This window comes from Acanthopagrus latus, chromosome 18 (genome assembly GCF_904848185.1).
Source record: "Acanthopagrus latus isolate v.2019 chromosome 18, fAcaLat1.1, whole genome shotgun sequence".
Taxonomy (NCBI): domain Eukaryota; kingdom Metazoa; phylum Chordata; class Actinopteri; order Spariformes; family Sparidae; genus Acanthopagrus; species Acanthopagrus latus.
In genome coordinates this window covers 406,564-418,799 of record NC_051056.1, presented here as the reverse complement: position 1 = coordinate 418,799, position 12,236 = coordinate 406,564, and positions in this window count along the sequence as shown.

Here is a 12,236-nt window from a genome sequence, read left to right as displayed (position 1 = left end):
TATCTCTTGATTTGTCCAGAAAATACGTCTTAATGAAAACAATGATGACACAAGTGAAACCATGTTTCCACACTATGTTGAGGTCAAATTCATACATTTTGAGAAAAATCTAAGGTGAGAAAGCATTTTGGCCTTGAATACAGATGAATCTGCTCTAACTCCCTAAAACAAGCTCCCAACGCTCTAAATCGCTTGATTTTGCAAGAAAAGACGTCTGACTGAAATGAATGATGAAACAAGTGAAACCATGTTTCCACACTATGCTTAGGTCAAATTCATGCATTTTGAGCAAAATCTAAGCTGAGAAAGCATTTTTGGCTTGAATACACATGAATCTGCTCTAACTCCCTAAAACAAGCTCCCAGCGCTCTAAATCGCTTGATTTGGCTAGAAAGGACGTCTGACTGAAATGAATGAAGAAACAAGTGAAACCATGTTTCCACATTAATGTTTAGGTGAAATTCATACATTTTGAGCAAAATCTAAGCTGAGAAAGCATTTTTGGCTTGAATACAGATGAATCTGCTCCAACTCCCTGAAACAAGCTCCCAGCGCTCTATATCGCTTGATTTGTCCAGAAAATACGTCTTAATGAAAACAATGATGACACAAGTGAAACCATGTTTCCACACTATGTTGAGGTCAAATTCATACATTTTGAGCAAAATCTAAGGTGAGAAAGCATTTTGGGCTTGAATACAGATGAATCTGCTCTAACTCCCTAAAACAAGCTCCCAACGCTCTAAATCGCTTGATTTTGCAAGAAAAGACGTCTGACTGAAATGAATGATGAAACAAGTGAAACCATGTTTCCACACTATGCTTAGGTCAAATTCATGCATTTTGAGCAAAATCTAAGCTGAGAAAGCATTTTTGGCTTGAATACACATGAATCTGCTCTAACCCCCAAAAACAAGCTCCCAGCGCTCTAAATCGCTTGATTTGGCTAGAAAGGACGTCTAACTGAAATGAATGATGAAACAAGTGAAACCATGTTTCCACATTAATGTTTAGGTCAAATTCATACATTTTGAGCAAAATCTAAGCTGAGAAAGCATTTTTGGCTTGAATACAGATGAATCTGCTCCAACTCCCTGAAACAAGCTCCCAGCGCTCTATATCGCTTGATTTGTCCAGAAAATACGTCTTAATGAAAACAATGATGACACAAGTGAAACCATGTTTCCACACTATGTTGAGGTCAAATTCATACATTTTGAGCAAAATCTAAGCTGAGAAAGCATTTTGGGCTTGAATACAGATGAATCTGCTCTAACTCCCTAAAACAAGCTCCCAGCGCTCTAGATCGCTTGATTTGGCAAGAAACGACGTCTGACTGAAATGAATGATGAAACAAGTGAAACCATGTTTCCACGTCATGTTTAGGTCAAATTCATACATTTTGAGCAAAATCTAAGCTGAGAAAGCATTTTTGGCTTGAATACAGATGAATCTGCTCTAACTGCCTAAAACAAGCTCCGAGCGCTCTAAATCGCTTGATTTGGCAATAAAAGACGTCTGACTGAAATGAATGATGAAACAAGTGAAAGCATGTTTCCAAACTATGTTTAGGTCAAATTCATACATTTTGAGCAAAATCTAAGCTGAGAAAGCATTTCTGGCTTGAATACACATGAATCTGATCTAACTCCCTAAAACAAGCTCCCAGCGCTGTAAATCGCTTGATTTGGCAAGAACACACGTCATAATGAAAACAATGATGAAACAAGTGAAACCATGTTTCCACATTATGTTTAGTTCAAATTCATACATTTTGAGCAATATCTAAGCTGAGAAAGCATTTTTGGCTTGAATACACATGAATCTGCTCCAACTCCCTAAAACAAGCTCCCAGCGCTCTAAATGGCTTGATTTAGCAAGAAAACACGTCTGACTGAAATGAATGATGAAACAAGTGAAACCATGTTTCCACACTATGTTGAGGTCAAATTCATACATTTTGAGCATAATATAAGTTGAGAAAGCATTTTTGGCTTGAATACACATGAATCTGCTCTAACTCCCTAAAACAAGCTCCCAGCGCTTTAAATCGCTTGATTTCGCAAGAAAACACGTCTGACTGAAATGAATGATGAAACAAGTGAAACCATGTTTCCATGAATCTGCTCTAACTCCCTGAAACAAGCTGCCAGCGCTCTATATCTCTTGATTTGTCCAGAAAATACGTCTTAATGAAAACAATGATGACACAAGTGAAACCATGTTTCCACATCATGTTTAGGTCAAATTCATACATTTTGAGCAAAATCTAAGCTGAGAAAGCATTTTTCGCCTGAATACAGATGAATCTGCTCTAACTCCCTAAAACAAGCTCCCAGCGCTCTGAATCGCTTGATTTGGCAAGAAACGACGTCTGACTGAAATGAATGATGAAACAAGTGAAAGCATGTTTCCAAACTATGTTTAGGTCAAATTCATACATTTTGAGCAAAATCTAAGCTGAGAAAGCATTTCTGGCTTGAATACACATGAATCTGATCTAACTCCCTAAAACAAGCTCCCAGCGCTGTAAATCGCTTGATTTGGCAAGAACACACGTCATAATGAAAACAATGATGAAACAAGTGAAACCATTGTGATGGAAAAATTCCTTTTCATTATGGGTTGATGAATTTTGAACTATTTTGTTGAATATGATTTCTTAAAGACATTTATCTAACTTGCTTCATGTGACTGATATGTTATGCAAATGCATGAACACCTAACCTCTGCCCTATATGATTGTAACAGAGTCACGAACCAGTCAAAACTCAGATAGAAAGTCGTCTTCTTGTCTTATGTTTTATGTCTGATAATTTTATGCTTTGCACAGAGTCCCAGGTCATGCGTCATGAAGTTTTAACTTTACGTCTTGTGTCGATGAGAAGCCTGTCTGATTGGGATAGTCGTATGTACGTGTGTGTGTGTAGCTTAATCACTGCTGGCACCGAGAGTGCTTGTCTCTTCCCCTGACCTTGTTGATATCTGTGTATAAAATTGTGAACACTCCTTTACTCGGGGCTCATTCACTCAGCTCATGAATTTGACTGTGTGGTGAGTCCATCTGCAGATGGTTGGATTAAACTTACCGAAAAGACAGATCTGACTTTACTCTTTTATTGACAGAAATTTCCACCACACCATGTTTCCACATTATGTTTAGTTCAAATTCATACATTTTGAGCAATATCTAAGCTGAGAAAGCATTTTTGGCTTGAATACACATGAATCTGCTCCAACTCCCTAAAACAAGCTCCCAGCGCTCTAAATGGCTTGATTTAGCAAGAAAACACGTCTGACTGAAATGAATGATGAAACAAGTGAAACCATGTTTCCACACTATGTTGAGGTCAAATTCATACATTTTGAGCAAAATCTAAGCTGAGAAAGCATTTTTGGCTTGAATACACATGAATCTGCTCTAACTCCCTAAAACAAGCTCCCAGCGCTCTAAATCGCTTGATTTTGCAAGAAAACACGTCTGACTGAAATGAATGATGAAACAAGTGAAACCATGTTTCCATGAATCTGCTCTAACTCCCTGAAACAAGCTCCCAGCGCTCTATATCTCTTGATTTGTCCAGAAAATACGTCTTAATGAAAACAATGATGACACAAGTGAAACCATGTTTCCACACTATGTTGAGGTCAAATTCATACATTTTGAGCAAAATCTAAGGTGAGAAAGCATTTTGGGCTTGAATACAGATGAATCTGCTCTAACTCCCTAAAACAAGCTCCCAACGCTCTAAATGGCTTGATTTTGCAAGAAAAGACGTCTGACTGAAATGAATGATGAAACAAGTGAAACCATGTTTCCACACTATGCTTAGGTCAAATTCATACATTTTGAGCAAAATCTAAGCTGAGAAAGCATTTTTGGCTTGAATACAGATGAATCTGCTCTAACTCCCTGAAACAAGCTCCCAGCGCTCTATATCGCTTGATTTGTCCAGAAAATACGTCTTAATGAAAACAATGATGACACAAGTGAAACAATGTTTCCACACCATGTTGAGGTCAAATTCATACATTTTGAGCAAAATCTAAGCTGAGAAAGCATTTTGGGCTTGAATACAGATGAATCTGCTCTAACTGCCTAAAACAAGCTCCGAGCGCTCTAAATCGCTTGATTTGTCAATAAAAGACGTCTGACTGAAATGAATGATGAAACAAGTGAAACCATGTTTCCACATTATGTTTAGGTCAAATTCATACCTTTTGAGCAAAATCTAAGCTGAGAAAGCATTTTTGGCTTGAATACAGATGAATCTGCTCTAACTCCCTAAAACAAGCTCCCAGCGCTCTAGATCGCTTGATTTGGCAAGAAACGACGTCTGACTGAAATGAATGATGAAACAAGTGAAACCATGTTTCCACGTCATGTTTAGGTCAAATTCATACATTTTGAGCAAAATCTAAGCTGAGAAAGCATTTTTGGCTTGAATACAGATGAATCTGCTCTAACTGCCTAAAACAAGCTCCGAGCGCTCTAAATCGCTTGATTTGGCAATAAAAGACGTCTGACTGAAATGAATGATGAAACAAGTGAAAGCATGTTTCCAAACTATGTTTAGTTCAAATTCATACATTTTGAGCAATATCTAAGCTGAGAAAGCATTTTTGGCTTGAATACACATGAATCTGCTCCAACTCCCTAAAACAAGCTCCCAGCGCTCTAAATGGCTTGATTTTGCAAGAAAACACGTCTTAATGAAAACAATGATGACACAAGTGAAACCATGTTTCCACACTATGTTGAGGTCAAATTCATACATTTTGAGAAAAATCTAAGGTGAGAAAGCATTTTGGCCTTGAATACAGATGAATCTGCTCTAACTCCCTAAAACAAGCTCCCAACGCTCTAAATCGCTTGATTTTGCAAGAAAAGACGTCTGACTGAAATGAATGATGAAACAAGTGAAACCATGTTTCCACACTATGCTTAGGTCAAATTCATGCATTTTGAGCAAAATCTAAGCTGAGAAAGCATTTTTGGCTTGAATACACATGAATCTGCTCTAACTCCCTAAAACAAGCTCCCAGCGCTCTAAATCGCTTGATTTGGCTAGAAAGGACGTCTGACTGAAATGAATGAAGAAACAAGTGAAACCATGTTTCCACATTAATGTTTAGGTGAAATTCATACATTTTGAGCAAAATCTAAGCTGAGAAAGCATTTTTGGCTTGAATACAGATGAATCTGCTCCAACTCCCTGAAACAAGCTCCCAGCGCTCTATATCGCTTGATTTGTCCAGAAAATACGTCTTAATGAAAACAATGATGACACAAGTGAAACCATGTTTCCACACTATGTTGAGGTCAAATTCATACGTTTTGAGCAAAATCTAAGGTGAGAAAGCATTTTGGGCTTGAATACAGATGAATCTGCTCTAACTCCCTAAAACAAGCTCCCAACGCTCTAAATCGCTTGATTTTGCAAGAAAAGACGTCTGACTGAAATGAATGATGAAACAAGTGAAACCATGTTTCCACACTATGCTTAGGTCAAATTCATGCATTTTGAGCAAAATCTAAGCTGAGAAAGCATTTTTGGCTTGAATACACATGAATCTGCTCTAACCCCCAAAAACAAGCTCCCAGCGCTCTAAATCGCTTGATTTGGCTAGAAAGACGTCTAACTGTAATGAATGATGAAACAAGTGAAACCATGTTTCCACATTAATGTTTAGGTCAAATTCATACATTTTGAGCAAAATCTAAGCTGAGAAAGCATTTTTGGCTTGAATACAGATGAATCTGCTCCAACTCCCTGAAACAAGCTCCCAGCGCTCTATATCGCTTGATTTGTCCAGAAAATACGTCTTAATGAAATCAATGATGAAACAAGTGAAACCATGTTTCCACACTATGTTGAGGTCAAATTCATACATTTTGAGCAAAATCTAAGCTGAGAAAGCATTTTGGGCTTGAATACAGATGAATCTGCTCTAACTCCCTAAAACAAGCTCCCAGCGCTCTAGATCGCTTGATTTGGCAAGAAACGACGTCTGACTGAAATGAATGATGAAACAAGTGAAACCATGTTTCCACGTCATGTTTAGGTCAAATTCATACATTTTGAGCAAAATCTAAGCTGAGAAAGCATTTTTGGCTTGAATACAGATGAATCTGCTCTAACTGCCTAAAACAAGCTCCGAGCGCTCTAAATCGCTTGATTTGGCAATAAAAGACGTCTGACTGAAATGAATGATGAAACAAGTGAAAGCATGTTTCCAAACTATGTTTAGGTCAAATTCATACATTTTGAGCAAAATCTAAGCTGAGAAAGCATTTCTGGCTTGAATACACATGAATCTGATCTAACTCCCTAAAACAAGCTCCCAGCGCTGTAAATCGCTTGATTTGGCAAGAACACACGTCATAATGAAAACAATGATGAAACAAGTGAAACCATGTTTCCACACTATGTTGAGGTCAAATTCATACATTTTGAGCAAAATCTAAGCTGAGAAAGCATTTTTGGCTTGAATACACATGAATCTGCTCTAACTCCCTAAAACAAGCTCCCAGCGCTTTAAATCGCTTGATTTGGCAAGAAAACACGTCTGACTGAAATGAATGATGAAACAAGTGAAACCATGTTTCCACACTATGTTGAGGTCAAATTCATACATTTTGAGCATAATATAAGTTGAGAAAGCATTTTTGGCTTGAATACACATGAATCTGCTCTAACTCCCTAAAACAAGCTCCCAGCGCTTTAAATCGCTTGATTTCGCAAGAAAACACGTCTGACTGAAATGAATGATGAAACAAGTGAAACCATGTTTCCATGAATCTGCTCTAACTCCCTGAAACAAGCTGCCAGCGCTCTATATCTCTTGATTTGTCCAGAAAATACGTCTTAATGAAAACAATGATGACACAAGTGAAACCATGTTTCCACATCATGTTTAGGTCAAATTCATACATTTTGAGCAAAATCTAAGCTGAGAAAGCATTTTTCGCCTGAATACAGATGAATCTGCTCTAACTCCCTAAAACAAGCTCCCAGCGCTCTGAATCGCTTGATTTGGCAAGAAACGACGTCTGACTGAAATGAATGATGAAACAAGTGAAAGCATGTTTCCAAACTATGTTTAGGTCAAATTCATACATTTTGAGCAAAATCTAAGCTGAGAAAGCATTTCTGGCTTGAATACACATGAATCTGATCTAACTCCCTAAAACAAGCTCCCAGCGCTGTAAATCGCTTGATTTGGCAAGAACACACGTCATAATGAAAACAATGATGAAACAAGTGAAACCATTGTGATGGAAAAATTCCTTTTCATTATGGGTTGATGAATTTTGAACTATTTTGTTGAATATGATTTCTTAAAGACATTTATCTAACTTGCTTCATGTGACTGATATGTTATGCAAATGCATGAACACCTAACCTCTGCCCTATATGATTGTAACAGAGTCACGAACCAGTCAAAACTCAGATAGAAAGTCGTCTTCTTGTCTTATGTTTTATGTCTGATAATTTTATGCTTTGCACAGAGTCCCAGGTCATGCGTCATGAAGTTTTAACTTTACGTCTTGTGTCGATGAGAAGCCTGTCTGATTGGGATAGTCGTATGTACGTGTGTGTGTGTAGCTTAATCACTGCTGGCACCGAGAGTGCTTGTCTCTTCCCCTGACCTTGTTGATATCTGTGTATAAAATTGTGAACACTCCTTTACTCGGGGCTCATTCACTCAGCTCATGAATTTGACTGTGTGGTGAGTCCATCTGCAGATGGTTGGATTAAACTTACCGAAAAGACAGATCTGACTTTACTCTTTTATTGACAGAAATTTCCACCACACCATGTTTCCACATTATGTTTAGTTCAAATTCATACATTTTGAGCAATATCTAAGCTGAGAAAGCATTTTTGGCTTGAATACACATGAATCTGCTCCAACTCCCTAAAACAAGCTCCCAGCGCTCTAAATGGCTTGATTTAGCAAGAAAACACGTCTGACTGAAATGAATGATGAAACAAGTGAAACCATGTTTCCACACTATGTTGAGGTCAAATTCATACATTTTGAGCAAAATCTAAGCTGAGAAAGCATTTTTGGCTTGAATACACATGAATCTGCTCTAACTCCCTAAAACAAGCTCCCAGCGCTCTAAATCGCTTGATTTTGCAAGAAAACACGTCTGACTGAAATGAATGATGAAACAAGTGAAACCATGTTTCCATGAATCTGCTCTAACTCCCTGAAACAAGCTCCCAGCGCTCTATATCTCTTGATTTGTCCAGAAAATACGTCTTAATGAAAACAATGATGACACAAGTGAAACCATGTTTCCACACTATGTTGAGGTCAAATTCATACATTTTGAGAAAAATCTAAGGTGAGAAAGCATTTTGGGCTTGAATACAGATGAATCTGCTCTAACTCCCTAAAACAAGCTCCCAACGCTCTAAATGGCTTGATTTTGCAAGAAAAGACGTCTGACTGAAATGAATGATGAAACAAGTGAAACCATGTTTCCACACTATGCTTAGGTCAAATTCATACATTTTGAGCAAAATCTAAGCTGAGAAAGCATTTTTGGCTTGAATACAGATGAATCTGCTCCAACTCCCTGAAACAAGCTCCCAGCGCTCTATATCGCTTGATTTGTCCAGAAAATACGTCTTAATGAAAACAATGATGACACAAGTGAAACAATGTTTCCACACCATGTTGAGGTCAAATTCATACATTTTGAGCAAAATCTAAGCTGAGAAAGCATTTTTGGCTTGAATACAGATGAATCTGCTCTAACTGCCTAAAACAAGCTCCCAGCGCTCTAAATCGCTTGATTTGGCAAGTAAAGACGTCTGACTGAAATGAGTGATGAAACAAGTGAAACCATGTTTCCACATTATGTTTAGGTCAAATTCATACATTTTGAGCAAAATCTAAGCTGAGAAAGCATTTTTGGCTTGAATACAGATGAATCTGCTCTAACTCCCTAAAACAAGCTCCCAGCGCTCTAGATTGCTTGATTTGGCAAGAAACGACGTCTGACTGAAATGAATGATGAAACAAGTGAAACAATGTTTCCACATCATGTTTAGGTCAAATTCATACTTTTTGAGCAAAATCTAAGCTGAGAAAGCATTTTTGGCTTGAATACAGATGAATCTGATCTAACTGCCTAAAACAAGCTCCCAGCGCTCTAAATCGCGTGATTTGGCAAGAAAAGACGTCTGACTGAAATGAATGATGAAATAAGTGAAAGCATGTTTCCACACAATGTTTAGGTCAAATTCATACATTTTGAGCAAAATCTAAGCTGAGAAAGCATTTTTGGCTTGAATACACATGAATCTGCTCTAACTCCCTAAAACAAGCTCCCAGCGCTTTAAATCGCTTGATTTCGCAAGAAAACACGTCTGACTGAAATGAATGATGAAACAAGTGAAACCATGTTTCCACACTATGTTGAGGTCAAATTCATACATTTTGAGCAAAATCTAAGCTGAGAAAGCATTTTTGGCTTGAATACACATGAATCTGCTCTAACTCCCTAAAACAAGCTCCCAGCGCTCTAAATCGCTTGATTTGGCTAGAAAGGACGTCTGACTGAAATGAATGATGAAACAAGTGAAACCATGTTTCCACATTAATGTTTAGGTCAAATTCATACATTTTGAGCAAAATCTAAGCTGAGAAAGCATTTTTGGCTTGCATACACATGAATCTGCTCTAACTCTCTAATACAAGCTCCCAGCGCTCTAAATCGCTTGATTTGGCAAGAAAAGACGTCTGATTGAAATGAATGATGAAACAAGTGAAACCATGTTTCCACATCATGTTTAGGTCAAATTCATACATTTTGAGCAAAATCTCAGCTGAGAAAGCATTTTTGGCCTGAATACAGATGAATCTGCTCTAACTCCCTAAAACAAGCTCCCAGCGCTCTGAATCGCTTGATTTGGCAAGAAACGACGTCTGACTGAAATGAATGATGACACAAGTGAAACCATGTTTCCACACTATGTAGAGGTCAAATTCATACATTTTGAGCGAAATCTAAGCTGAGAAAGCATTTTTTGCTTGAATACAGATGAATCTGCTCTAACTCCCTAAAACAAGCTCCCAGCGCTCTAAATCGCTTGATTTTGCAAGAAAAGACGTCTCACTGAAATGAATGATGAAACAAGTGAAACCATGTTTCAATTAATCTGCTCTAACTCCCTGAAACAAGCTCCCAGCGCTCTATATCGCTTGATTTGTCCAGAAAATACGTGTTAATGAAAACAATGATGACACAAGTGAAACCATGCTTCCACACTATGTTGAGGTCAAATTCATACATTTTGAGCAAAATCTAAGTTGAGAAAGCATTTTTGTCTTGAATACAGATGAATCTGCTCAAACTCCCTAAAACAAGCTCCCAGCGCTCTAAATCGCTTGATTTGGCAAGAAAGGACGTCTGACTGAAATTAATGATGAAACAAGTGAAACAATGTTTCCACATTACGTTTAGATCAAATTCATACATTTTGAGCAAAATCTAAGCTGAGAAAGCATTTTTTGCTTGAATACAGATGAATCTGCTCTAACTCCCTAAAACAAGCTCCCAGCGCTCTAAATCGCTTGATTTTGCGAGAAAAGACGTCTCACTGAAATGAATGATGAAACAAGTGAAACCATGTTTCAATTAATCTGCTCTAACTCCCTGAAACAAGCTCCCAGCGCTCTATATCGCTTGATTTGTCCAGAAAATACGTGTTAATGAAAACAATGATGACACAAGTGAAACCATGCTTCCACACTATGTTGAGGTCAAATTCATACATTTTGAGCAAAATCTAAGTTGAGAAAGCATTTTTGGCTTGAATACAGATGAATCTGCTCTAACTGCCTAAAACAAGCTCCCAGCGCCCTGAAACGCTTGATTTGGCAAGAAAGGACGTCTGACTGAAATGAATGATGAAACAAGTGAAACCATGTTTCCACACTATACTTAGGTCAAATTCATATATTTTGAGCAAAATCTAAGCTGAGAAAGCATTTTTGGCTTGAATACACATGAATCTGCTCTAATTCGCTAAAACAAGCTCCCAGCGCTCTAAATCGCTTGAATTGGCAAGAAAACACGTCTGACTGAAATGAATGATGAAACAAGTGAAACCATGTTTCCACACTATGTTGAGGTTGAGGTAAAATTCATACATTTTGAGCAAAATCTAAGCTGAGAAAGCATTTTTGGCTTGAATACACATGAATCTGCTCTAACTGCCTAAAACAAGCTCCCAGCGCCCTGAAACGCTTGATTTGGCAAGTAAAGACGTCTGACTGAAATGACTGATGAAACAAGTGAAACCATGTTTCCACATCATGTTTAGGTCAAATTCATACATTTTGAGCAAAATCTAAGCTGAGAAAGCATTTTTGGCTTGAATACACATGAATCTGCTCTAACTGCCTAAAACAAGCTCCCAGCGCCCTGAAACGCTTGATTTGGCAAGAAAGGACGTCTGACTGAAATGACTGATGAAACAAGTGAAAGCATGTTTCCACATCATGTTTAGGTCAAATTCATACGTTTTGAGCAAAATCTAAGCTGAGAAAGCATTTCTGGCTTGAATACACATGAATCTGCTCTAACTCGCTAAAACAAGCTCCCAGCGCTCTAAATCGCTTGATTTGGCAAGAAAACACGTCTGACTGAAATGAATGATGAAACAAGTGAAACCATGTTTCCACACTATACTTAGGTCAAATTCATACATTTTGAGCAAAATCTAAGCTGAGAAAGCATTTTTGGCTTGAATACACATGAATCTGCTCTAACTGCCTAAAACAAGCTCCCAGCGCCCTGAAACGCTTGATTTGGCAAGTAAAGACGTCTGACTGAAATGACTGATGAAACAAGTGAAAGCATGTTTCCACATCATGTTTAGGTCAAATTCATACGTTTTGAGCAAAATCTAAGCTGAGAAAGCATTTTTGGCTTGAATACACATGAATCTGCTCTAACTGCCTAAAACAAGCTCCCAGCGCCCTGAAACGCTTGATTTGGCAAGTAAAGACGTCTGACTGAAATGACTGATGAAACAAGTGAAAGCATGTTTCCACATCATGTTTAGGTCAAATTCATACGTTTTGAGCAAAATCTAAGCTGAGAAAGCATTTTTGGCTTGAATACACATGAATCTGCTCTAACTCGCTAAAACAAGCTCCCAGCGCTCTAAATCGCTTGATTTGGCAAGAAAACACGTCTGACTGAAATG